The sequence below is a fragment of the Numenius arquata genome, chromosome 1 (assembly GCF_964106895.1).
Source record: "Numenius arquata chromosome 1, bNumArq3.hap1.1, whole genome shotgun sequence".
Classification (NCBI taxonomy): domain Eukaryota; kingdom Metazoa; phylum Chordata; class Aves; order Charadriiformes; family Scolopacidae; genus Numenius; species Numenius arquata.
The window spans coordinates 28,415,347-28,441,690 of NC_133576.1; positions in this window are offsets into that span (position 1 = coordinate 28,415,347).

A 26,344-nucleotide genomic window follows, 5' to 3' on the forward strand; every position below is an offset into this window, starting at 1 on the left:
GTCTGAGTGGCCAGGAACCAGATCAGTCCAGGGAAAGCCCAGGCAGAACTAAATCTAGTCAGGGACATCAAAAACAATAAGAAAAACTTCTATAGATATGCCAGGGATAAAGGCAAGACTAGGGAAGTTGTGGGCCCTCTCCGGGAGGAAACGGGAGACCTGGCCACCCAGGATATGGATAAGGCTGAGCTACTGAACAACTTTTTTGCCTCAGTCTTCACTGGCAAGGGCTCCAACCACACTGTGCAAGTCACGGAAGGCAAAAACAGGGGCTCTGTGAATGAAGAACTGCCCACAGTAGGAGAAGATGAGGTTTGAGACCACCTACGGAACCTGAATGTGCATAAGTCCATGGGACCTGAAGAAATCCACCCAACGGTCCTGAGGGAGCTGGCAGACAAAGTTGCTAAGCCACTTTCCATCATATTTGAGAAATCGTGGCAATCTGGTGAAGTTCCTGCTGACTGGAAAAAGGGGAACATAACCCCAATATTCAAAAAAGGACAAAAAGAAGACCCAGGGAACTATAGGCCAGTCAGCCTCACCTCTGTGCCTGGCAAGATCATGGAGCAGATCGTCCTGGAATCTCTGCTAAGGCACATGGAAAATAAGGAGGTGGCTGGTGACAGACAACATGGCTTCACCAAGGGCAAATCGTGCCTGACAAATTTGGTGGCCTTTTACGATACTGCCACAGACTTGGTGGACAAGGGCAGAGCAACAGATGTCATCTACCTGGACTTATGCAAAGCATTTGACACTGTCCCGCACAACATCCTGGTCTCAAAATTGGAAAGTCATGGATTCGATGGATGGACCACTCAGTGGATAAGGAACTGGCTGAATGGCCGCGTTCAAAGGGTTGTGGTCAATGGCTCAATGTTCAAGCGGCCAAAAGTGATGAGTGGTGTTCCTCAGGGGTTGGTACTGGGACCAGTGCTGTTCAACATCTTTGTTGGAGACATAGACAGTGGGATAGAGTGCACCGTCAGCAAGTTTGCCAACGACACCAAGCTCGGTGGTGCGGTCGACACACTGGAGGGAAGGGATGCCATCCATAGGGACTTGGACAGGCTTAAGAGATGGGCCCATGCAAACCTCATGAAGTTCAACCAGGCCGAGTACAGGGTCCTGCACCTGGGACATCGCAATCCCAGGCACAAATACAGGTTGGGCAGACAATGGCTGGAGAGCAGCCCGGAGGAGAAGGACTTGGGAGAGCTCGTGAATGAGAAGCTTGCCATGAGCCTGCAATGCGCACTAGCAGCCCAGAAAGCCAACTGCATCCTGGGCTGCATGAAGAGAAGTGTGGCCAGCAGGTCGCAGGAGGTGATTCTACCCCTCTGCTCTGTGTTCGTGAGACCCCACCTGGAATGCTGTGTCCAGCTTGGGAGTCCTCAACACAGGAAGGACATGGACCTGTTGGAACGGGTCCAGCGGAGGGCCACAAAGATGATCAGAGGGACGGAGCACTTCTCCTATGAAGACAGACTGAGCGAGCTGAGGTTGTTCAGCCTGGAGAAAAGAAGGCTCCGGGGAGACCTCATAGCAGCCTTCCAATATCTGAAGGGAGCCTACAGGAGAGCCGGAGAGGGATTCTTTGTCAGGAAATGTAGTGACAGGACAAGGGGTAATGGTTTTAAACTGAAAGAGGGGAGATTTAGACTAGATATTAGGAAGAAATTCTTTACTGTGAGGGTGGTGAGGCACTGGAACAGGTTGCCCAGGGAAGTTGTGGATGCCCCATCCCTGGAAGTGTTTAAGGCCAGGCTGGATGGGGCTTTGAGCAACCTGGTCTAGTGGGAGGTGTCCCTGCCCATGGCAGGGGGGTTGGAACTCGATGATCTTTCAGGTCCCTTCCAACTCTAACCATTCTATGATTCTATGATATCATGTTCTTTCTCTTCTCTGATTAGACAAACACACAAGCAATATTTATGCTTGTGATCTCCTGGTCAAACTGTAACTGCTTCTGCAAAATTGCCCAATAAACCCAGGGAAAAGCCAGTAAAATTCAGTCATGCAAAACCAAATATGATCAAAATGTAGCTCAGCTGAAGCAAGTGCATTAAGAAATTGAAGGAAAAAGTAACAGTTTTTGCTCTTTTGATACTGATCATTTAGCTCTAGTCATAACTCTGGTGTCAAAGAAACATCTTTGTAATTTCTATATCCACTTTTGAGTGCATAATTAAGAAATATATGCATTAGCGATACGTACAGCCCATTTCCTGGAAAAGGCATGAGTTGCCGTAGACCTACTTTGCTAGTGCTGCAAAAGAAGCATATTTGATAATTTTACTGGGAAATGGTTCATACATTGATCTGATATACATACACTACTGATCTTTGAGAAGCCTTAATGGGATTAAAGGGAAAACACATTTATTATTTATAAGACTGTGAAAAATTTCACATCCTACACTGGAAGAGGAGGGAGGACCTGAGTTATTTTTAAAAAAGGCTAAATCTGGCTTGAGTAAAATTGTTATTGGAGACTCTCTAGAGCATGAGGGATGAGCATAACTGGTTTGGGTGCCCAGGTTTTGGAATAGTTTTATTAATAATATCCTCTGCACAATCAGAAAATTAGTAGGAACCCACACAGATGGCTAAGTTGAAAAAAGTGTTTGAGGCAGTAATGCTGTTCACTAAGTCCACTCATATTTTCTTGCTCCAGAAATTGGATTTGTATGCTTTGCCAATATATGTTCTCAGATATGGCAGTTTCTGAAGTAGTATCGCAGATGAAATCAGTGGGTCACTTTTGCCTACAAGCATGTTTTTCAGGCTGAATTGTGGAAGAGATGCGAGAGAAGGAGGAAGAGCAGGAAGGAGAAAATGAATAGAAAGGGACAGAAAGGGTATGCATTGTCTTTAGCATTGGGTTTCTCCAAATATCCTGTCTACTGTTAATACTTAAAAAAAAAAAAAAATCTGCTACAATTTAAAAGGTTATTAAAGCTCATAAATCTTAAAAAAGCTTAAAACCAAGAAAATTCACTGTGAACCAAACAGTGTTTTTGGTATTATAAATCTATCCCAAAGTACTTTTCAGATACTTTTGTGGTTTTTTTAGATTTTATCTGGTGAAAACTATTTTGTTCACTTTCATAATTCTTTGTTGGAGAGTTTCTAGCCTTCTGTTAATTAGACTTCAATCCACAGAGTTTCTAACCTTCTGTTAATTAGACTTCAATCCACTGTGAAAGGCAAGAACATGGTGTAGGAAAGACTCATAAACAAATAGGAGTAAACAGTCTGCAGCATGGCTGAAATCCATACATAAGAAAATAATCCCATTTGTCTGTTTAGATAATCTCAATGAAACCTACAATGCTTTTATCAGTTAACATCAAGCATTGAATTTAACATAATGGCTGATGAACTATGAAGAAGGGCTTCTTCTAGTATGAAGAAAAAGCTAACTTCTGTCTCTTGAATTTCCTTTTAAATAAATTCTGGATGAGTATGCTTTCTACTTTAAGCAGTTTCAGACATGTTTGCTTAGATGCACTGGAATAACAAGATGCATCAATGTATTTTTAAGGGACCACAAAAATTAAATTACCTATCAAAACTGTACTGATCTGTTAAGTTTTGAGCTTTGTAAACATCAACATTGAAACTGCTTGAGCAAGTGTAATTTATTCCATTGATGGCTTTGTATACAGAATAACATAAATTACAGTATCACCCAGTCTTTTTCCTCTTTTTCTAACTCAGTATAATATTCTAAACTATGTCTAAATGCAAGTGTGTTCATAAAGTGTTTTTTTTTCCCAGAAGTTAATGTTAGTTCAGGAGTTCATGATCTGATCCTAGCTTGTTAGTAAGTCACACTGATAAAGTACAAATTGTCCTTGAACTCTGAAGCACTTTGCAACTGGAACTATCATATGAAGATTTCTCTTCTGAAATTCGGTTCCATTTTTTATCATCTTGACCTTGGGCTTTTCAGATTCTATGTCTGGTGAATGGTACGGACTCTGATTTCATCCTTTCCCCAAGAAGGAAAGAAATTATTTATTATGATTTTTTTATATGTAAGAATGTTTTCATTGTCACATTTGGTGTATGTTACAGTGCCTCCCATCCACCAATGATATTTTCTTACATCAATAAGTAAATATTGGATGTTCTTAATAAGGACAAATGATGTTTCTCTTTTTCAAGCTGTGGGTAGAAGATATACGTTGAAATTATATTAAATATGTATTGTACATAGACATGGAGTGTTTTGTATAATAGATTAAGGCATCAGAAAAATTGTCATTTATAATTACATCTGAGGTGGAAGATGTGTAAATAATGAATGTTAGAGGAATATTGTTGGTGGTCAGCTTTATTTTGAATACTAGCACTCTCAAGATTAATTTTCAAGTATTTACTACTTCTTTAAAGATGATTAGATAATATGCTTCTAAAATAAGCCACTGAACATAAAAACAGAAAAGAAATCTTTGCATTGAAATCTTGAGAAATGTATAAACTTGTTTACAATCTTTATTTTATAATCTATAGTGATTCACAGTACAAGTAGCTTACTTGGAGTTCAAAATTGAATAGAATTTCAGGCCTTTATTAAAAATAAAATGCCTACTATATCATTTGTCTGCCAAATTGGTATAACAACTAACACAATTCAGCATATTTTGTGTTAAAATTGAATCACTAAAATCAAGTCCTGAATAAATCAGCCTACCTAATCTTGTCTCTGTTTTGGCTGTATGTATGATCTATGACTGGTATGTTAAAAAAAAAATAATTAAAAAAATCACATTGTCATCTAAATATTTGGGCCCTGATCCTGAAAAGACCTATGAATGTGCTTAATTTTAGTGACATGATGGTCCCAATGGCCCTTTAGTTGTCTAATGAAGTGTTCAAAAGTAAGCAAGCATGCGAAATAATCTTTGTTAGAAACTGTGCGTAAGAAAGTCATAAAAATGGCAGTCATGTCCAAGAGAGTTAAACATCTCTTCAAATTGCTATACCAGAAGGGGTAAATTTAGCAGAAAATAAATTACAGTCATGATTAGGGAATGGCTGCAGATTTAATTAGCTTGTTTTTAATGTTGTATATATATCAGAAAACACTTTCAATGTCATATTACAAAAGAAAATATGAATATAGCAAGAAATTAGCTACTGAATGGGGTTTTTTAGAGTATTTTTATAGTTTTAAATTAAGAAGGGACCCATTGCTCATAAATTGTAGGCATTTTTGCATAGATCACTTCTGTAAGAAAAAATATCATAAAGTACTTGCAAAACTTATACTGAATGCATGATGAATTTCATGACAATTTGTAAGTAAATCTGTTAATTAGTCTGTGTAGAAATTAATTTAAAACTATAATCTTTAAAGAAATCTATCATGTGTGTTTTCTCCTTTGTCCTGTATGATTTTCCAAATGGATCAACAGACATTTTGCACTTCCTATGCAGTTGAAATTCAAGTCTTGTGAATAGACTACAATGGAAAGCATTAATTGTAAATAAAGCTAAATTTTTTTGCGATTGTACTTAATTGTGGAAGATTTATATAGGCTGTGGGAAGGGTCAAAACAATACCTCTGTTTTTTCTAAAGTGCGGTCTTTGTGACCTCGGGATAACTCAAGTGATCGTTACTACTATGCCTTGTTTGTATTTATGCACACAATTTATATGCAGCAGCTGCAACACTGGCAGTGAGTCTATAGGCAGCCAGTACATAACAGTGTGCCTGGGACTTCTAGCAGTAGACTACAAAGCCTACCTTTTTCTGCAGTGTGTTTTGTCTGCATGCTTTCTTGTCACTAGGGATGGAAAAAACATTTCTGTCATGGTTGTGCTCGTTAATGAAGCAAGTGTACAGAAGTCTCTCAAGTCTCTTCCTGAAGGCTTTCTTGTCCTATATTCCTCCCTTGCTCAAAAAAAAAAACCCTCAAAAACCTCAAACCCAACTCATGTCTTATCATCTTGTAAGCCTATTGCAAATTAACGGGCAGATTAAAATAGTACTGCTCCTGGTTTAACTTGTTGGTACCTGTTGGTAGATGTGGACTGTCATGGTTTCGCAAGGTAAGGAGGAGTCAGCCAGTGAGTCTTTTGCACTGCTGACAGACTGCAAAGAGATCCTTAAAAATTGTCACTTCGCATACGCAGCTGAATGGTGGAAGGTGTTTCTGTCTCACAGGCTGGGGTGACAAGCCCGTTAGAAGTGAAGTCTGCACTACCTGTGTGGGCAGTCCTGGTGGTGTGGCATGGTGTGGCTCCACTGCTGGGCTCTCCCTGCTGTAGGACAAGTCTTCCCTGCACCATGGGGCAGGAATAGGGTTCCCTGCCAGAAATGTTAGTGCTCCACATGGGTGCTTAGCGTTGTGTGAATCTGCCAAACCAAAGGATGGAGTTATCTCCCTTTCAGTCTGGGAGGGCAGCACCTTGTCCCTGCTTGAGAATGAAACCATCTGTCTAGAAATACCACCTTCTGGGAGAGCCCTGTTTAGTGTTCATGGATGTTTTTAATATTAATCGGCTAATTAAATGGCCAGATCAAAACTGCTTAAATAGGGTTATTTTTAGCATTTAAACATCAAGGGTGTTACAGTTATGCCACAGAAAATCATTACAACTAAACTGAGATACAAAGTAACTTCTTAGAAAAATTCCAACATTTCTTATATGTAGAAGAGAAGATACTGTAGCAATATGAGAAAAATCATAGAATCATAAACTGGTTAGAGTTGGAAGGGACCTAAAAGATCATCGAGTTCCAACCCCCCTGCCATGGGCAGGGACACCTCCCACTAGACCAGGTTGCTCAAAGCCCCATCCAGCCTGGCCTTAAACACTTTCAGGGATGGGGCATCCACAACTTCCCTGGGCAACCTGTTCCAGTGCCTCACCCCCCTCACAGTAAAGAATTTCTTCCTAATATCTAATCTAAATCTCCCCTCTTTAAGTTTAAAACCATTACCCCTTGTCCTGTCACTACATTTCCTGACAAAGAATCCCTCTCCGGCTCTCCTGTAGGCTCCCTTCAGATATTGGAAGGCTGCTATGAGGTCTCCCCGGAGCCTTCTTTTCTCCAGGCTGAACAACCTCAGCTCGCTCAGTCTGTCTTCATAGGAGAAGTGCTCCGTCCCTCTGATCATCTTTGTGGCCCTCCGCTGGACCCGTTCCAACAGGTCCATGTCCTTCCTGTGTTGGGGACTCCCAAGCTGGACACAGTATTCCAGGTGGGGTCTCATGAGCGCAGAGTAGAGGGGTAAATGAGAAACTCTTTTAAATATAAACGAGTCTATTGCAGGCTGATAAACATGGCCTAGTTGTTTGAATATTTATTTGTTTCTAGCACGCAGCTGCTATAAACAAAAGGTGGGTCAGCATCTCATCTGTCTATTTTTATAACTTGAATTTTCTTCTAGTATTATCCAAGCATTGAATTTCATAAGATACTTTTCCATGAAAAAATCTTGAACAATTGAACCATTGTTTTTTAGTAAACTTAAGTGATGTCTTCTTCTCAGAGCCAAATCCAACTCATGGCTATTTAAATCATCAATATACAGTGCTTCATTTACTGTTCTAATTCAAAATTTTTTTGAGTGCTGAGTCTATTTGATGAATGAAGGCAGGCAACTGTTTCCCTCCTCCCCCAATCTTATTAAAATATAGGTAAAACAAATGTAGACTATACATTGTTTAATATTTCAGTTCACATAGCAGTAAACCAGTAAATGATTTAATTTCTGTATGCATTTACCTATTCTAGTTTTCTTCAAGTTAGTTAATGTGTTCTTGTCTTCTGCTTATCTAATTATCTATTCCGTGCAGATGCTCTGCAAGTCATGAACATGAATACCATCTGCATAGGCCTTCATTTCCAAGAGCAAACTACTCCCAAGACTAGCTCTGATCAATTGATGGATTGATAATTGGTTTACTGATCTGTGCCTCTAAAACCTGTCTTGCCAGGATTCTTTTTGCAGTAGTTGTTTTCTCCAATGAAGGGAAAGGTTATAATGTAGACCATACACAAATATTACTCTATTTACCTGCAACATACTTGTTAGTGTTGCAGCTGTTCACCTTCTAGCTTGAACTTTAAAACAGCCTCAATAGTACCAATACATCAGACTTCATCAATTTGGAGTGACTAACTTCAGAAATGGAGTGATAGTGACTGATTTAGATAACTTCTCTCATCTCAAATGTCAGGTTTTAACAGTAGGCAGAAGACACTAGTGGTTTATAGGAATTTAGTCAGTATTGTCCAATTATGCATGTAACTTGGCAGTGGCTGCAATGTTTTGTTGAGTTCTATTCCCATCCCCTCTGATTGTAGTCATAAAAATATCCTAGCCTGGAGTGTTTACCACAATGCAGATAGTGATGCTATTAATTCAGAGTTCATGGAAGTGTTAACTTGATAAAGGACTCCCCTAAACACAGTGGATAATAGCAACAAATTCTGTAAAGGAAAATGCTGCAAAACTAGTGAGAGAAATGCCTCTTTCATTTGGTAACTAAAAAACAGTACAAAAAATTGTTCTGTGATTTCTTAAGACTTCTACTGGGGTGGAGGGAGTATGCATACTGACACAAACAGACGTGTATTGTTAGTGAGGTTAAGGAAAAATTTTGTCTGCACATACACTAATCATATTTTATTAAGATTCTCTCTAAATACGTAAGAAAAATGTATCTAGCGTAAGGATGTTGCAAACTACTTCTCAAGCAGGCATGCGGAATTTTTCAGATGGTCTCTGATTAATTCTGTTGCCACCTGGGGCTTTGTTGTTTTTGTGTCCTTTGCATGTTTTTGTTTGTTTACCTTAGCATCTTTATATATTTTTTTTTGTGTACTTGTATTGCACTTATAATGTCTGGTGACTAAAGACAGGGAGCCAGAGGAGAAATAACAACTGTGGGTCTTTAGTGAGTTCTACAAAAAATTACTGGGAAATAGTTCTTGTTGTCGCAAACAGTGATCTTGTGTTGTCATCAGCACTAAAATTTGTATCAAGTTGATGTTTTAGTCCAATATTTGCATCTTGAGTAATTACTTCAGATAGCTGGTTTTTGGTGGTTTTTTTGCTCTCTTTTTGCTTCAATCAGCAGACATTTTAAATTTCCGTATAGCATGATAACTGCTGGGGCTGATTAGCGTGAAAATTTGGCTTGCATCAATGAGCCAGATGAAAAAGGAATACAAAGTAAGTTTTATTTCTTATATTACAGTTATAATCCTTTTCTACTGTAGATGTTCATATGCTCTTTAACTTGAGAAAATCAATAACCATCGGAATATGAGTTTAGCGGAGGTCAATTCCATTTAATGACAGTCTTGTTTTGAGTTAATATTTTTGTTTTCAATAAAAAACCAAAACCAGTTTGTAGACATAGAGTTGATATATGATGCTTTGGATCAAAACCTAGGTTTCTGTGTGTTCACAGATAATTAGGACACTGGCCTGGGACACAGGAAGTAAAAGATCCGAGTCTTGCTTGACTGAGCCAGAATAGTGGGTTTGATATAGGCTCCTCTGAATTATTCATAGAGACAGGACCTTGTGTCTCTTGCAGGTCAGACCAGCCCTTTAGCCTGCAGGCTACGCAAGTCTTTCTTCTGATTCTCAAACCTTGTAATAAAGCATGTTGGTCTCAGTAAATGACAAAAGTTGGAATGTTTTTGCCTGGATAGAATGACTGCTTTCAAAATAGCATGCGTAGGTGTTTTCATAGGTATCGCAGTGCCTAAAGGATCCGTATGTGAGGACACCTCCTGAGCTTAGAGCAACGATTTGAGCTGATTAAGAGCCTCTGAAGGAAAAGTATAACTTTACTAGGACTGGCTGAAGTACAGATCAACCCACAATCTCTGTCCTCAAGAACAGACATATGGATTAGCATTAAGGTTTTCCTTGATAGATGCCTGAATCAAAGAGGAGAGATTTGTTAGACATTAGACCCAGATTCGATGTCATAGGATTTATTAGATTGTGCACAGTCTCTCTCATTCTTACGGATTTATCTAAAGGATTATGCATAAACGGAATATCTGTAATGGGTTGGGCTGGAATCCATGTGGTATCTGCTGCACAAAAAAATGACAGCCTTTGCAGAAACACAGCTCCTAGTTTTGGTGCCAACTGAAGTCTCTATTGACAAGTTAGCTGGCTTTAATTTTGAGGGCTAAGCTTAGGAGTTTATTAATTGGCAAGGAGCTGTATAAGACTGGTCACTAAAAAGAAATTTCTCATTGCAGAAAACTAATGAAGAAGAAATTATATTGCCCTGTCTTCTAATGAGTGAAATGGTCTTAGAGAAATACCTCTGTTTTAATTTTCTTGATATCAGGACAGTCAGACTGTGTTTGTTTTAACAAAAGCCCACCTGTAATATTAGTGATTATTATTTATGCATGCATGCATGCATCATTCATAACAAGAAGCAGTGCAATTCAGCAACTTCCATTTAATTAGTGATGTAAGTCCTTCCTAGAAGTGCTCTAAATAATTTTGGGTTTGATGTTGCTACAGTATGGACTATGTATTTAACAATGTTGCTGATCTGTATTCAGCTCCTATTATTTAGGTGCTTTCGTTCATAAAAGACTGATGTAAAGAGACAAAACCTCAGAGACAAAGATCACAGAGGTGTTCATAAAGGGCCCACTTCTGGTAGTTATCAAATGGGAACCAGGGAGAAGAGAGTTCATTTTCCATTGGATTGAGAGTAATCAGAAACTCAGTATTTGCTTTGCACCCAGGTGCTGGTGGGTCCCAAAGCAGCATGGTAGCTAGCATAATTAACCTGTGGATAATAAGGCAGGGAAGGAGTGAAGAAGACTGAATAACTATTAATTCTGCTGCAATTTGTATGGGTTCTATGGTGTGTTGAAGTTCTTAATTGTGGAAAGGAGGGAAATCAACCTTCAATTTTAAAAATTTGCCATGAATGAGTTTTAAAGGAAAAATTTGTATTTACCACTGTTACCAGCAATAATATAAGCAGCTGCAAAATAAAAACAGTAATCATAATGGAGAGCCAAATCTCTCTAGACATAACAAAAGCACTTTTTCCTCTGAATTTCTGTGTGAGAATTTTTCAGTGAAAAAACTCCCAGGTAATTTTCAAATGTTGAAGACAGCAGAATTTCATGATACTTTCATTGCTGAAGGCCTTGAATAGATGTTGTCCATCTGTCCCATATTGTGTCCATGCCCTATGTCGCCCTATCGCCCTCTCCGATTACAGCAGTACTAGATTAAACAATTAGGACAAACCTCCAAAAATATGCATTCAATAATCAGTTTCAGATTATTCCCTCAGCTCTAAGTCAACCTTCTCATGTCAGCCTCTGCTTACAGACAAATAGATCTCCCTTGGAATCAGCAATTTATGACTGTGAACCTAACAGTCAGTGAATCCAAATACTAGGAAGATGACCCTGCTGTAATGATTCCACCTACACTGAAAAACAAATTGATTTATGAAGAGGAATAAATTGGCTAAACAGTGGATATGGCACAAAGAGTAAACTGACGTTGTTATTTTCCATTACTCGTTTGAAATTACTGATGCAATTAAATAACACTTACTTTCCCCTCCCCTGCCAAAGAACACTATATAAGAAATAAAAATAATCATAGTCTGGCAAATGAGCTGAAAGTTCTTCCCTCATTATGATCTCAGCATTATTTGGATCACAATGCATGTTTGCCACTTAAACACAGTGTTCAATTTTATATGCCTGCTGATTAATGCTGTCTTTTATATACTAGATAGTTATGTACACACACCACTCACTCATCCACATCCTGTCATTTATTTAAAATGAGTTTTAATTTTAGGAAGACCTTATTGTATCAACACTATGAAATATTGTCCACCTAACAGAAATAGGTGATTTATTTTTCTTTTAGGTGAGAATCTACTTTGTACAATTTATCAGTTCCAAAAGAGATGAAACAATTTGGAATAATTTTCTCCGTGGAAACCTCTAAGGCATCAAGCTCCATATAGCAAGAGCAGTTGGCTAATAAAGAAAGCTGAAGTTCAAGTACCTCTATGCCCTATCCCAACGTTTTAATTTCACCTCACTGAAGCCAACTAATTTTATTTTCAGGGAACATATTATACAGCATGCAGTTTCCCTGTTACCCGTGTGATTTTAATATAGCAGAATACTCTATCTGAGCTAAAACTAGCCAACACCCATATAGATGCTGACTAAATTAATCCTTAAAGGAAGGCAGTCATGATATGTAACAGAAATTGAGTCATTTGTACTTTATGGAATTACAGAAAAGGAGCACTGGTATTTCTGCACTCTTAACTGTTGTTGTTTTTCTTATTTAAGATATTTTTTACTTAAATGAGTGTTGCGGGCAGAGTGGTTAATTTCACTCGTATGAGACAAGTAGTGAAATATTTATTAATATAAAAGTGATTTAACAAAGTTAGTAGTGAATGTGACACTGTTTTACGAGATTTGATGGCAAGGCACACTTGGTTACTTACTGTACAGAGGACAGGGTCAGACAGAAATGCCAGGGAGACCCTCCCGTTGAGTCATGAGGTTCAGAAAGAACCCCCTTGCTTTCTAAACTCCTTCTCAGAGAGCAGTCTAGGAGCGGCTGGATCTAATCCTAGTCCCAGACTTGGTCAATGGTTTATGTCTAAAGGAATATATGTGCAATCGGTCCTTTATGTCACTTAGCTAAGATTTCAAAGTTTAGCATGCTATTAGTCACTTACTGAGAATCTGTTGTTGCAAGGAACCTCTCAACATCAAGGGGCAGAGCCTTAAGTGGGCATCCCTGCCCAAGGGCAGATCCTGGCATGCAGCCCGTTGCCGTGCAGGAGAGCTCAAAAGGCTCATGGGCTGTCCATTATTTATAGAGTAAAGTAATTGACCTATGGTCATATTTGCATGGGCACAAAATATCTAGGTCCTCACTCTAGACAGCGTTTTGGCTGTATTGCCAGCCACCCCCCAAAGTCCAGGTGCAACTCATCACAACTCCCACCGATGGTTATGGCTTGAGCAGGAGCTGGGGGAGGGAGGTGGAGGAAGGGGGAGAGCACACCACCACAATGAGTTGAACATACTAACCTCAACTTTTTTTTAACCTTTTTTTTATTATCACTTCAGACCATTCTTCCTGATTGGGAATCACTTTCTGCTCTGGTATGTAAAAACACATCTTCTTTGATCTTCAGTTTACATCAGGGAAATAAAAATTACTTGGACTTCTCTCATCTAACAATAATGCCCTCCTCTAAGGTACTGGGGAGGAGGGGGAATTTTTAACTTTTTTTCCCCTAACATGACAGTAAAACTCAAGTCTGAATCTTCACCTCTAGAAAGGCGAAGCAGACCTCTGTGTAGCGGTGGCTATGCCCAGCTTGCCTTTAATTTAGTCTCATGCAATAGAATAAGGTGTTACTGAACTGATGCACAGGGATTTTCTGCAGGAGCAGCCTGTGCAGGACTGAATTTCTTGCTGAACCCTGGCTCACAGCACTGAGGTGTGCACCTGCAGCAAGAGCAGGGCAGGATGCAGGGGGGAGCTCCTGGGGACCTGTGTGTGCGTGTGTGTGTGCACGCGCATGTGTGTATGTGTATATGTGTATCGCTTGGATCCTCAGGGTACAAAAGGGGGCCAAATGCTAGAGGCTCTACCCTGTACCGCAGACCATGGATAGCCTTTAGAGGATCTCAGAGTTTCTGGGTGTTGGAGTAAATCCTTTACTTCAGCATATGGGAGGCACCAGCAGGGGCAAACAGTTCCCATATAACAAGTTAGAGTCTTCAGCTGACCCTCTTGGGAAGCTGTTTCAATGCATGTGTCTTAAATGCTTAAATATATGGAGTATTTCTTGCTTAAAATATATAATGTAGCTCTGGAATTACAGTATACGTCGTATGATGCATGTTTTCTTCTCAGTTGAACAGTGAAGATATAAGCTCATATTTTTGCCTACAAAGCTATGCATGCTCACCCATAATCTATATCAAGGCGTTCTTTAAACTTCACACCATGAAGCTGATATTGAAGTATACTTATTTACACCTGATGCTTATAAGTGCGCTCTTAGTTTTAGTGCAATTACAGGTTATCAAACCAGGATACCAGACATTTTCTCCTTTCTTGCTCCTGTTTGTATTTCAGGTGTTTACCTGTCTGTGGACTAGTTTTGCACACCTTTTACTTATTAAAAAAAAAAAAAAAAAAAAAAAAAAGAGAAAGAGATAACATAACTACTATTGGTAGTGAAAATGTTAGTATGGAAAGAAAAAAGTGATCCTTTGATCTCTATAGTTTGACCAAGGGGAATAATTCCAGGGCAGTGATAACTTTTGTCTTCATTTAAGCACTAGATTAGCATTTTCTGTATTTGTTACATTCTAAATGTTAATGCACAAGAAAAGTCTGGTCATCCATCATCTAGGAAAGTGAACAGTTTTAGAAAACATTTACTGCCAGGATGTTCGGGATCTGGAGCACCTATTTAAGGTTCTAACAAGCCTGTTCTAACAAACTGAAAGGAGTACAGCCTTACAGCTATTTAAGAGGTGCAAATAGAGGTAAGAAAAAGGTTCTTGAGCTGAAGAGCCATATGTGCAACTGGATAGGAAATTAGATAAGGAATTAGATTTCAAACAACCCAAAGAACAACTATATAAAAGAGCCTTTCTCATTGAGAATATATAAACAAGAAATCTTAAAGGAATTTATGTTCTATTTTATAAGGGATGTATGAATGTGCCGTATGATATATTCATGCAATGACAGAACTCTGATGACTGAGGATTTTCCTTCTAGTAAAATGCTAATTCACTTGCCATTTCCAGTAATACATTTTTCAGTAACTTTTTGTCCTTTTTTGAGCCTTGATTCTATAAGTGTAAAGCCTTTGAGATATGTATTGCTCTTTAGATAAATTTTCTTTAGAAAAATAAAAAAGTAAAGTATCTTTCTTGAAAATTCTACATATCTGATAGGGAAATGTAAAAAAAAAAGAAAAAAGTTTCCTTGCATTGCAATTGTTATATTTTATTTTCTCTATGTGACATCCTATAGGTTAGCCTTTTAAACAGTGATGTTTGTAAAAGCTTCTTATCAATACTTGATATTCTTTAATATACATTCATTGACCTACTCTGTTCTTCTTTGTAATAGATGTAGAAGGAGATTATTTGTCATTTCCATCTAATGAGACTTGTCTAGCTGCTTATTGACTGTAATTTGCTATATTTTGTGTTTTAAAACAGATGGGAATGAAAAATAAATGAGCACCTCCGTCAAGAAGATCTTTTGATTTGTTATCAGAGTTTTCATTGATGCCAAATCCTGTCATAATCCAAAGCTTGGTCAAGAGCAATATATAATAATGAGTACAACAGTTATGGTTAATATTTTATATCAAGAGACTATGTCTCTTGCCTAGCATTCTTGCTACAGTAACCCTGCACTAGGAGACATAGGAGGGAGCAGGAGAGAGCTGAATTCATATTCATATTGGAAATTAGCAGAGGTTTGTTTTTTTTTCTTTTTAAATGGTTATGCTTTAATTAAACAGAAGAAGACACTCTAAAGGATCTGAACATCAAAAAAACAATGTGCTTTATCAACTGAAGGAGCCAACACCAGTTTTTATTATACTCTCCTCCTTCAGCTAAATGGTTTGTGTCAGGTAGGTCATCTTCATTTTGCACATTTTGAAGGTAGTGTATGAATAACTCCATGAAATTTGAGGAAAAGCATTTCATTAAGTAATTAATTTCAAAAATAAAATAAAATTGAATTATCTTACTGATTTGGGTAGCATACCAGATTGTGCCCTCGTGAATTACCACAGCTTACTTTCAGACTCTCACACTGTTTTACATTGAGCTAATTTGAGTATTTAGTACAGTTAATAGAAGCCAACAGCATAATCCTGGCAAGGCTTAGAAGACTTCAAAATCATATAAGATCCCTTTAGAGAAGGTTTCAAATTCATCTACAGTCACACCCGGTAGATTTGGGTTGTAAGAAGAACTTGGAACACCGTTCTGTCCTTTCTAATTCCAGTCACGTTAGCTGTTCTTACCATCACCTTAACCAGAGTTAGAGTAACTTCTATTCATACTCATAGTTTTTTTCCTCTCATCTTTCCTCGTGTCTGTGAGCTCCATGGTTGCCTCTGAGACCTGAAGTTTTCTGCCAAAAAGCTTTGGGTAGGTATAGTATATTCCTAAAATGTAATATTAATTTACTCGAGTGCAGAACTCTAATTTTTGTATAATTCCAAATTCACCATTATAAAATTTGCCAACTCTCCTCTAATTAATTTGGAGCATTCTTACTGGAAAAAAAATATTAAGTTCTAAATTACATATTATTTAATATTAAGATGACTGAGAAAAGCCTGATAACAGTTCAGAATTTCCTCTCAAGGCAGAGTTGTACAATGGTTTATGTTAACTTACTCTTTTAACAAACTGCCTTAGAACTATCCTTCTGTTTAATGCAGCCTGAGGATTACAAAATCCCCAGATGTCAACTCCTTGATTACAAGGAAGCAATTAGTAATAGAATCTAAATTTATATTCCTCAAGATGAAGAAATAAAACCCCTATGAGAGTAATTTCTGCTTTTCAGAAGAAAGTACACTTTGAACAACAAAACCCTCTACTGTGAAAAAGTAGCGTAATATCATTAAAGTTATAACAGAGTGTTATAATAGTGTGTTGCTATGCTTTAAAATAAATAAATTAATAAAGCTATGCTTTTGTTGTTAAAACACTTCTAAACAAGAATATGTTTTGGCAACTTACTGAAATTTAAAATGGAAATATTTTAAAATTTTAGGTATTTGAAAAGATACAATGAAATATTTAAGATAGCCTATTCAATGTCTTGAGAGTCTTGCAACTTAATTGGCAGCTTCCACAGATAAAAAGGTTAAAATTTGATACAAAGGTTAAACCAGGGGCCTCCTATGAAAAATCTGGTTGCTGAAATTAATTCAATTTATTATTTCACAAAATTTCATTGAAGTTTTGAGTTTGGAATTAAATATCCCATCATTATCAGGAAAACTAAATAAAAACAATATCTTAATCTTTTATCAAGAATATGTGGAAAGTGTTTATGAATTAATAGGTGCTATAAGGCTGCTGTGGAAATAAATTGCTTTATGGTCTTTTTGCTAAGACGTTCCTTGATCCATTTAACTGTATAAATAGGATTTAAACTTCATTAAATCATTCTTATTAAAGGGTTACTGTTTTCTTAACCCCTTGTAAACTCCAAATTAATTCTTCTAAAGTTTCTCTAAGTTTCTGTGCAACACGTCATAATTTTTATTTGGTAAGGGTGTGTTTCCTTGAGTTTCACTTCAGGTCCTAAGTGTGATGTCTTCCATTTATTTTAAGCAGTTTTGTATTAGATGCAATGTCTTCAGTGCAACTGGCAGAAGAGCCATGTGGGAGAAATAACATTTAGAAGTGCATTTCTGAAACCAAAGATAGTAAAACTGAAAAATGATGATTCTAGAGTTTCTAGAGTAGAGGGGAAGAAGAGAAGAAAGATTAGATAAAAGACAGGACAAAAATATCCTGGATATTTTATCCTGGAAAAAGGGAAACACTGCACCCATTTTTAAAAAGGGTAGAAAAGGATGACCCTGGAACTACCAACTTGTCAGCCTCGCCTCCCTGCCTGGAAAGTTCATGGAACAGATCCTCCTAGAAGCTGTGCTAAGGCACATAGAGAGGGAGGTGATTCGAGACAGCCACCATGGCTTCACCAAGGGCAAGTCCTGCCTGACAAACCTAGTGGCCTTCTGCAATGGAGTGACTACATCAGTGGATAAAAGAAGAGCTATGGAAGTTGTCTACCTGGACTTCTCTAAGGCCTTTGACACAGTTCCCCACAGCATCCTTCTCTCTAATTTGGAGAAATATGGATTTCGTGGGTAGACTATCTGGTGGATGAGGAATTGGTTGGATGGTCACCTTCAGAGGGTAGTGCTCAACAGCAAAATGCCCAGATGGAGATCTGTGATAAGTGGTGTCCCTCAAGGGTCCATATTGGGAGTAGTACTGTTTAATATCTTCATCAATAACATAATGGGATTGGGTGCACCCTCAGCAATTTTGCAGATGGCACCAAGCTGAGTGGTGTGGTTGACATGCCTGAGGGATGGTATTTCATCCAGAGGGACCTGAACAAGCTCGAGAAGTGGACCCATATGGATGTCATGAAGTTTAGCTAGGCCAAGTGCTAGGTCCTGCCCCTGGGGTGGGGCAATTCTCAGTATCAATACAGGCTGGGGGATGAAAGAATTGAGAGCAGCTCTGCCAAAAAGGACTTGGGGATACTTATGGATGAAAAGCTGGATATGAGCCGACAGTGTGTGCTCACAGCCTAGGATGTCAACTGCATCCTGGGCTGCATCTAAAGCAGTATGGCCAGCAGGTCAAGGGAGGTGATTCTGCCCCTCTACTCTCGTGATACCCTGCCTAAAGTACTGCAACCAGCTCTGGAGCCCTTAGCACAGGAAAGATGTGAACCTGTTGGGGCAGGTCCAGAGGAGGGCCACAAACATGATCAGAGGGTTGAAAGACCTCTCCTATGAGGACTGACTGAGAAAGTTGGGGTTGTTCAGCCTAGAGAAGAGAAGGTTCTAGGGAGACCTTATTGCGGCCTCTCAGTACTTAAAGGGGGCTTGTAAGAAAGATGGAAACAAACTTTTTAGCAGGGCCTGTTGTAATTGGACAAGGGATAATGGTTTTAAACTAAAAGAGCGTAGATTTAGACTAGATATAAGGAAGAAATTTTTTATGAAGATATTGGTGAAAGACTGGAACAGGTTGCCCAGAGAGGCGGTAGACAACCCACCCCTGGAAACATTCAAGGTCAGGTTGGACGACGCTGTGAGAAACCTGATCTAGTTGAAGATGTCCTTGCTCATTGCAGTGGGGTTGGACTAGATGACCTTTAAAGGTCCCTTCCAACCCAAACTATTCTATGATTCTATGATGCAAGATGAAAAGAAAGTAAACAGCTCTTTGCAGTTCTCACTATCTACTTCAATGTCATTCAGTTGGAATTTATAAGGTTTGTTTAAAAAGTGTCCATTAGCTCAACTGCCCATACTCTATCTTTTATCAAAGGAGTTGCATCCAGCAGTGAAGCAGGACTGCATGTTCATGAATGTACTCCACGAATAACTCCAACAACCCAAATTGTCCTTTAAATTACATTAACGTAGTAATCCATGGCTGAATTAAGTGGCCTTATGGAGAGTTTTTACTAGGGAAAAAATGGAATGGCGAGTGGCTAAGGAATATCATCTTAGGCTTCAGATCAGTATCTGATTTGTTTCTCTTCCACCTCTGGCAGCAAATTGACATCTTGGTCTTTAACAGCTGTCTTGGCACTACTATTTTAATTCAGAACACAAGAGAACTTTTGAGGCATCTTCCAAGCTTTTCTGCTTACTGTGATTTGCTTTGCATCATGGAACAGCCTTGAAGCATGGGTGAAACTAAGTTTAAGCCTCTGCTCCAGGGTGTACCTCATGCTCCCTGACTGCTATTCCACCTCACATCCAGAGGATCAGACCAGAGCTACTTTAAAGAAGATCCTCACAAAAATGTAAGATTTGGATATCTAGTTAGACCAAAGAGTTTTTTAGCATGAACAGTCAGGGGATGGGATTTTATTGATTTTAGTGGAAATCTGTTTAATTAGTTAGACCTAAACCTGATGTTTGATATTTGGAAGCATCACCATCTAGTCCCTTAAAGCTTCTTGAAGACATCTTATTCCAGTCAATATTTATATTTTTAATAATAATAATAATAATTAAAAAAATGTTTTCCCCACTCTTTCCCAGAATAAATAGAATTTTTTGTCTTAATTTCTGTAAACATAAATAAATGGAAAATGAAACGCCTGAAAAAATGAATCTCAAATATTTAAGAGCTGGCCAAGATACAATCTAGGTTGAGTTTAGTTAGAAAAAAAGATTAGAAAAAGAAGGGCTTACCCTGCTAAGAAAGAAATCTGCAAGAAAGGACTGATGTTGAGCTCATTTTGCTATTATTGTTAAGAGATTATGTCTAAGAGCATGTCTTTTTGGTGCACCCCTGCCCCTCTCCACTGCCACTTGTATTACTGGACAGTGTTAAACACACACACCTCCCCGCAACAACTTTCTACCTGTAAACAGTTTGATTCTTTTATGGTATTACACCTTTAGATATTCACAGTGTGGTTTTGTGTTGTGTAAGCTTTAAACCTAACAACAGGAATAGCAAATTATTTTCATGCTTACAGGGTATCTTTTGTGTAAACATCTCTTGTGTTCTTTGGGATCCATCACTTAATTATGCCATTGCCTATTTTATATTTTCTATTATCCAGATACATTATCACTGTGGGTTATGGAGGTCTTCTTTCCAGTAGCTTAAGGGTAATAATTGAAACATTACACCATTTACTTGTCCACATAAAGCTGTGGACAGACTGCACATCTTGAAGCTGTGGCCTTTTGGTAGTGTAGCTATTTTTTTTTGGTGGTGGTGATGATAAACACTTAGTGAGCGATTTGCTAGCTTCTTGATTTTCTACAGTTTTTTATCTATTGTGTGACATTTTACTAATTCTTTTTTGTAGATGACTATCTTAGGGTCATATACTTTGAACTGAATTAAAATCAGTCAATTTAGTATGTCTAGGCTGTAGTCAGAGTTGAGATTACAGCAAGTGTAGACAAACTTGAGGTAGCAGAACTCTAAGTAGCTCAGGAAAGCTTATGTGTTCCTATTGAATACTGAAAGCATACATCACTGCAGTTCTGTAATTTTGCCACTTCTGTTCTCTTTCTGGTGTTTAAGTGGTGTCATAGAGGAGGTGAAGTGTCAGATATAAGCCTAAGGAGAGGCTCGAGGAGCACTGTTCCCACAAAGCCTACCAGGAATTCGCCCAAATCTGAGTGGTACTTTTAGCTCAGAGGTTCAGGGCTGAGGGGAGAAGCACCGTCTTTACTTCTATCAGCAGCCCTGGCTGACTTCTAGAGAAACAGTGGCACTTTCCCACAGCCACAAATCAAAAATGCATGCTCAGGATCATTTTCTGATATCTGGGAAGAGGATTAAAGCATAGTTCTCAAAAAGAGAGGATCAAAAATAAAGTCTGGAGTGCATAGGGGACTGAACAATCTTTTAAACTCCTTTAAAGCTTAATCTAGCTGAATTACACCTACCTGTAGGAAAGTCACACTTCCAGCTACATTATAACACATCCACCTGAGTTTTGTTTTTGTTGTATGATGTGTTGCTTAACAGTAATTGATCAGTACTACCTGCTTTTTCAGATTATCTTGTACAGACCACCCAGCTCTTACTTTATGCACTTCTCTTGTATGAGGTGGCAAAAGGTTGACCCAAGAGTTCAAGCCTCTTGTGAGGGCACAGAGAAGGGTGAAATGCAAGCTTACAACCCTGGACCTGAGGAGAGCAGACTTTGGCCTCTTCAAGGATCTACTCAGAATAGTTGCATGAGGACAAGGCCCTGGAGGTAAGACAGGCTCAAGCAAGCTAGTTAGTATTCAAGGACCACCTTGTCCAAGCTCAAGAGAGTTCTATTGCAAAGAATAAGAAGTGATGCAAAAATGACGGGAGGCCTGTGTGGATGAGCAAGGAGCTTCAGGCCAAACTCAAAGATAAAAAGGAAGCATACAGAATGTATAAGCAAAGATAGGTAATGTGGAAGGAATACGGAAACATTGTCCGAGCATCCAGGTATGAAGTTAGGAGAGGTAAAGCCCAAATGGAATTGAATCTGATCAGGGACATCAAAGACAACAGGAAAAACTTCTATAAGTATGTAGGTGATAAAAAGAAGACTATCGAAAACGTGGGATCATTGCTCAACAAGATAGGGGATCTGGTTACACAAAACATGGAGATGGCAAAAGTACTGAATGCCTTCTTTGTCTCTGTCTTTACTAGCAAGACTGTTCTTCAGGAATCCCAGATTCCAGAGGTCACAGAGAAAGACTGGAGCAAGAAAGATGTGTGCTTGGTAGAAGAGGATAAGATCAGGGAATACTTAAGCGAGATAGACGTACGTAAGACCATGGGTCCTGATGCTATTTACTCACAAGTGCTGACAGAACTGGCTGTTGTCATTGTGAGGCTACTCTCACAGAATTACAGAATGGTAGGGGTTGTAAGGGACCTTCAAAGATCATCTAGTCCAATTCCCCTGCCAAAGTAGGTTCACCTAGAGCAGGTTGCTTGGGATCGCGTCCAGGCAGGTTTTGAATATCTCCAGAGAAGGAGACTCCACAACTTCTCTGGGCAGCCTGTTCCAGTGCTCTGTCACCTTCAAAGCAAAGAAGCTTTTCCTCATGTTCAGATGGAATTTTCCAGTTTGCCCCTTGTCCTGTCGCTGGTCACCACTGAAAATAGTCTGGCCCCATCCTCTTGACACCCGCCCTTTAGATATTTATAAGCATTGATAAGATCCCCTCTGTCTTCTCTTTTCCAGGCTAAACGGACCCAGGTCTCCCAGCCTTTCCTCATAAGAGAGATGTTCCAGTCCCTTGATCATCTTTGTGGCCTTCCATTGGACTCTCTACAGTAGTTCCTTGTCTTTCTTGGACTGAGAAGACCAGAACTGGACACAGTACTCCAGAAGGCAGAGTAGAGGGGGAAGATGATAACCTACAATGGCCTTCTTGGCCGCAAGGGCACATTGCTGCCTCATGGTCAACTTGTTGTCCACCAGGACTCCAAGGTCTCTCTCTCTACAGAGCTGCTTTCCAGCAGGTCAGTCACTAACCTGTGCTGGTGCATGGGATTATTCCTCCATAGGCACAGGACTCTACACTTGCCCTTATTGAACTTCATTAGGTTCCTCTCCACTCAACTCTCTAGCCTGTCCAGTTCTTGCTGAATGGCAGCACAGCCTCCTGGTGTGTCAGCCACTCCTCCCAGTTTTGTATCATCAGTAAACTTACTGAGGGTACACTCTGTCCTCTCATCCAGGTCATTGATGAATATGTTGAACAACACCAGACCCAGTACTGACTCCCACAGAACACCACTAGTTACAGGCCTGCAACTAGACTCTGCACCACTGATCACAACCCTGAGCTCTGCCACTTCAGCCAGTTCTCAATCCACCCCACTGTCCACTCACCTAACCCACACTTTCTAAGCTTACCTATAAGGATGTTATGGGAGACAGCGTCAAAAGCCTTGCTGAAGTCAAGGTAGATAGCATCTACTGCTCTCTCCTCACCTACCCAGCCAGTCATGTCATCATAGAAGGTTAACAGATTGGTCAAGCATTATTTCCCCTTGGTTCACCTCTCCCAATAGCTCTTGACAATTCTTGATTGATCATGCTGACTGGAGGAAAGTAAATGTCACTCCTTACTTCAGGAAGGACAAGAAGGAATACCCAGAGAACTACAGGTTGGTCAGCCTCAACTTGATCCCTGGGAAGGTGATGGAGCAGCTAATCCTGGAAACCAACTCCAGGCATGTAAAGGACAAGGTAGAAGTAGTAGTCAATATGGATTCACCAAGGGGAAATTTTGCTTGACCTACTTGATAAACTTCTAAATGAAATTACCAGCTTGGTAGATGACCTCCAGAAGTCACTTCTAATGTCAACCATTCTGTAAAGCTGTTTCACAGATTTTCTGAATCTTGTAACTATAGATTAAACATTATTTTCAGTGGAGAAATCAGCCTGAGGAAACTTGTTCCTAATGAAAGGAGCTGTGCACAAGTAGAGTTTCTGGAGAAACAAGGACAGTTCCTTTTGGTTGGAAATTCCCTGGCAAAGATCTTGCCAGATGTCGTGGTTTTGGCTGAATTTACCAAAACCGGACCGGCAGATGGCCCTTCCCCGCCCCTTTTCCCCCCGCAAAAGAGGAGAGAGGAGGAGAAAGAGATAAGGAGATTCAGAAGTTTAGAATGAACTAAACTACTTTAATGAAGAATTAATATTAAAATAAAAATAAAGAAGAAAAATAATGAAATAGATACAATATATACAAAACCGTATCAAGCTCCCAGGATGACAGTCACATCACCGGCAGGCACTGGGGAAGTCCCAGACTGGACTCAGTGACGAATGGGAACTGGATTCCAGCTCTGGAGTCAGGAACACACGGATCAGGATCAAAGGCAGATGAACAGAGTCCTCTCTGGACGTCGGCCATCGCAGGAAGGGGCTGACCCTTTGATCCCTCAGCCTTTATACTGAGCATGGGGCAGATGGGATGGAATACCCCAGTTGGTCAGGTTTGGGTCACCTGTCCTGTCCACTCCTCCCCACTGATGTGATCCCTCTACGTTTTTTCCGTTTCCGACCCTCTAAGGGGGCAAATAACGAAATTGGCTGACCTTGGTTGTTATGGCAATAAGTATAAGCAAGGGCCTCCCTGCATATCGTTCCTTGGCATGGAGCACAAACATTGGGTTTATCATTCTGAGAACGAGCAGTTTTCCCCACAATATGCCATTAATTTCAGAGAGTTAGAGGAGGCCTAGCTGGGATGTAAAGTTACAGAACAGAAAATTGGTTTGGTTTTACTTCAAACCGGGACACCAGACTTGCAGTTGTTTTCTGTAGGAATAACTAGGGGTATTTATAGAAGCGTGTGATGGAAGCAGCAGAAGAAATTGGCTCCCTTTAAGTTAGGAAGGACTGAGGTTTTGAGGGAAATTGAAACATAAATGCTTGAAGATACTTAGGTTCTAAGATCAAAGAACTTGGCCAAATTGAGGCAAAGAACTAGGTGTAACAGAGAGAAAAGCTGCAATTGCTTACTCCCATAAATAAGAGTGATTGAATCTGAGTTATTTTTGTTGAAGCCTGTCTTGTATCATCAAGATTTGACTTTGCTCATGTATATACATATTATATATATATATATATATATAGTAATATATATAATTAGGTAATAATGTAGGTAATGTTTATGGAAGAATTCATAAATTTAAGAATTTTGTTTGTTTTAGAATTTGAATTTTGATGATGTGTCATCGGGTAGAACAGAAAATGTTGATGTTTGAATCAGAAATCACCAGTTTTTCTATAAATGAATGTTGAATGAAAATGAGTATTTCCTTGCAACTACCTGTCCAGCTCCTATATTGCAAAATTGAACAAAGTTGCTACGCACAGCTAAAATGAGACTTTGAAATGGTAGCAACAGCTTTTTGTTCATCTTACAACTTTGCAAGAAGCGAATGAGTTACAGAGGGTATTTCATTTAATAACTTTGAATACATCTAAATATACAAGTATACTTCTCTGGGATCATAAAAATGTCCCCAAACTGTGAAAAGGTGCTTTATGGGTAAGGTAAAATTGCACTTTTTATGAATGCTGGAGATGAAATGTTAAACACGGACTGGCAACAACTGAATATTCTTTCATGTTACCTTCTTGCATATGTATTGAAAATTAAGGTAGTCAAAATTAGAAAAATCTGATTCTACATGCACTCAAAATTATGCTAGTATTCAGTGAAAGGTAGGTTACATTCAAGAGGATATAGTTCCTTAGGCATAAATGTAACTGCTGTACAAAACTGTATGATGAGAAAACTTGCTTCTGGAAGGAACAAACGAAGTTGGAAGGTTTGTAATTGTTGCAGGTTGCTTATATAGGGTATAACATGAGTGCATTTTTCAGTCTCTCCTATTAGTTCTGATCTCTGTCACCACAGCCTACTTCCTTTCACCTCTTTGAAATATACAGAATTCATTTATCTACTCCAGGAAAGCATTGTGATTTTTTTTTTTCTTTTGTGATGATGTAACACACTGCAGAAGTTTGATAGCAAAATCTCAGTTAGTAGTTACATTGAGTTTTATCAATCAGTTCTGTGAGGGTTTTTTATTAAATATTTAAAAAAAAATTAGATCTGATAACTAATAATACTAATAATGTGATCTGAGATTTTTATTTGTGGAAACAGATTTGATGGAATATTGTGTTCAGAAACACAGTGTTTCCATAAAACATCCTCTTAAAAAATTTATTTATTGTGTGAGTGTCTCAACTTAATCTGTATAAAACCAGTCATCACAGGGTATTTTCTGTAGCTTTACCCTTGATTTTCTCATTTCATTGCATGGTATCAAGTATGTGATTGTTGCATAATGCTTTTAATTCAGCAAATGGAAAAAAAATAATCCTACGCACTCATAATCCACCAGAAATAGAAATTCATAGATTGGTTTATCCTCTTGGAAAACAGCAGAAGAGATCTATCACAAGTCAGTTACAGTTAACATATTTTCTCCAACTGTTTTCAGAC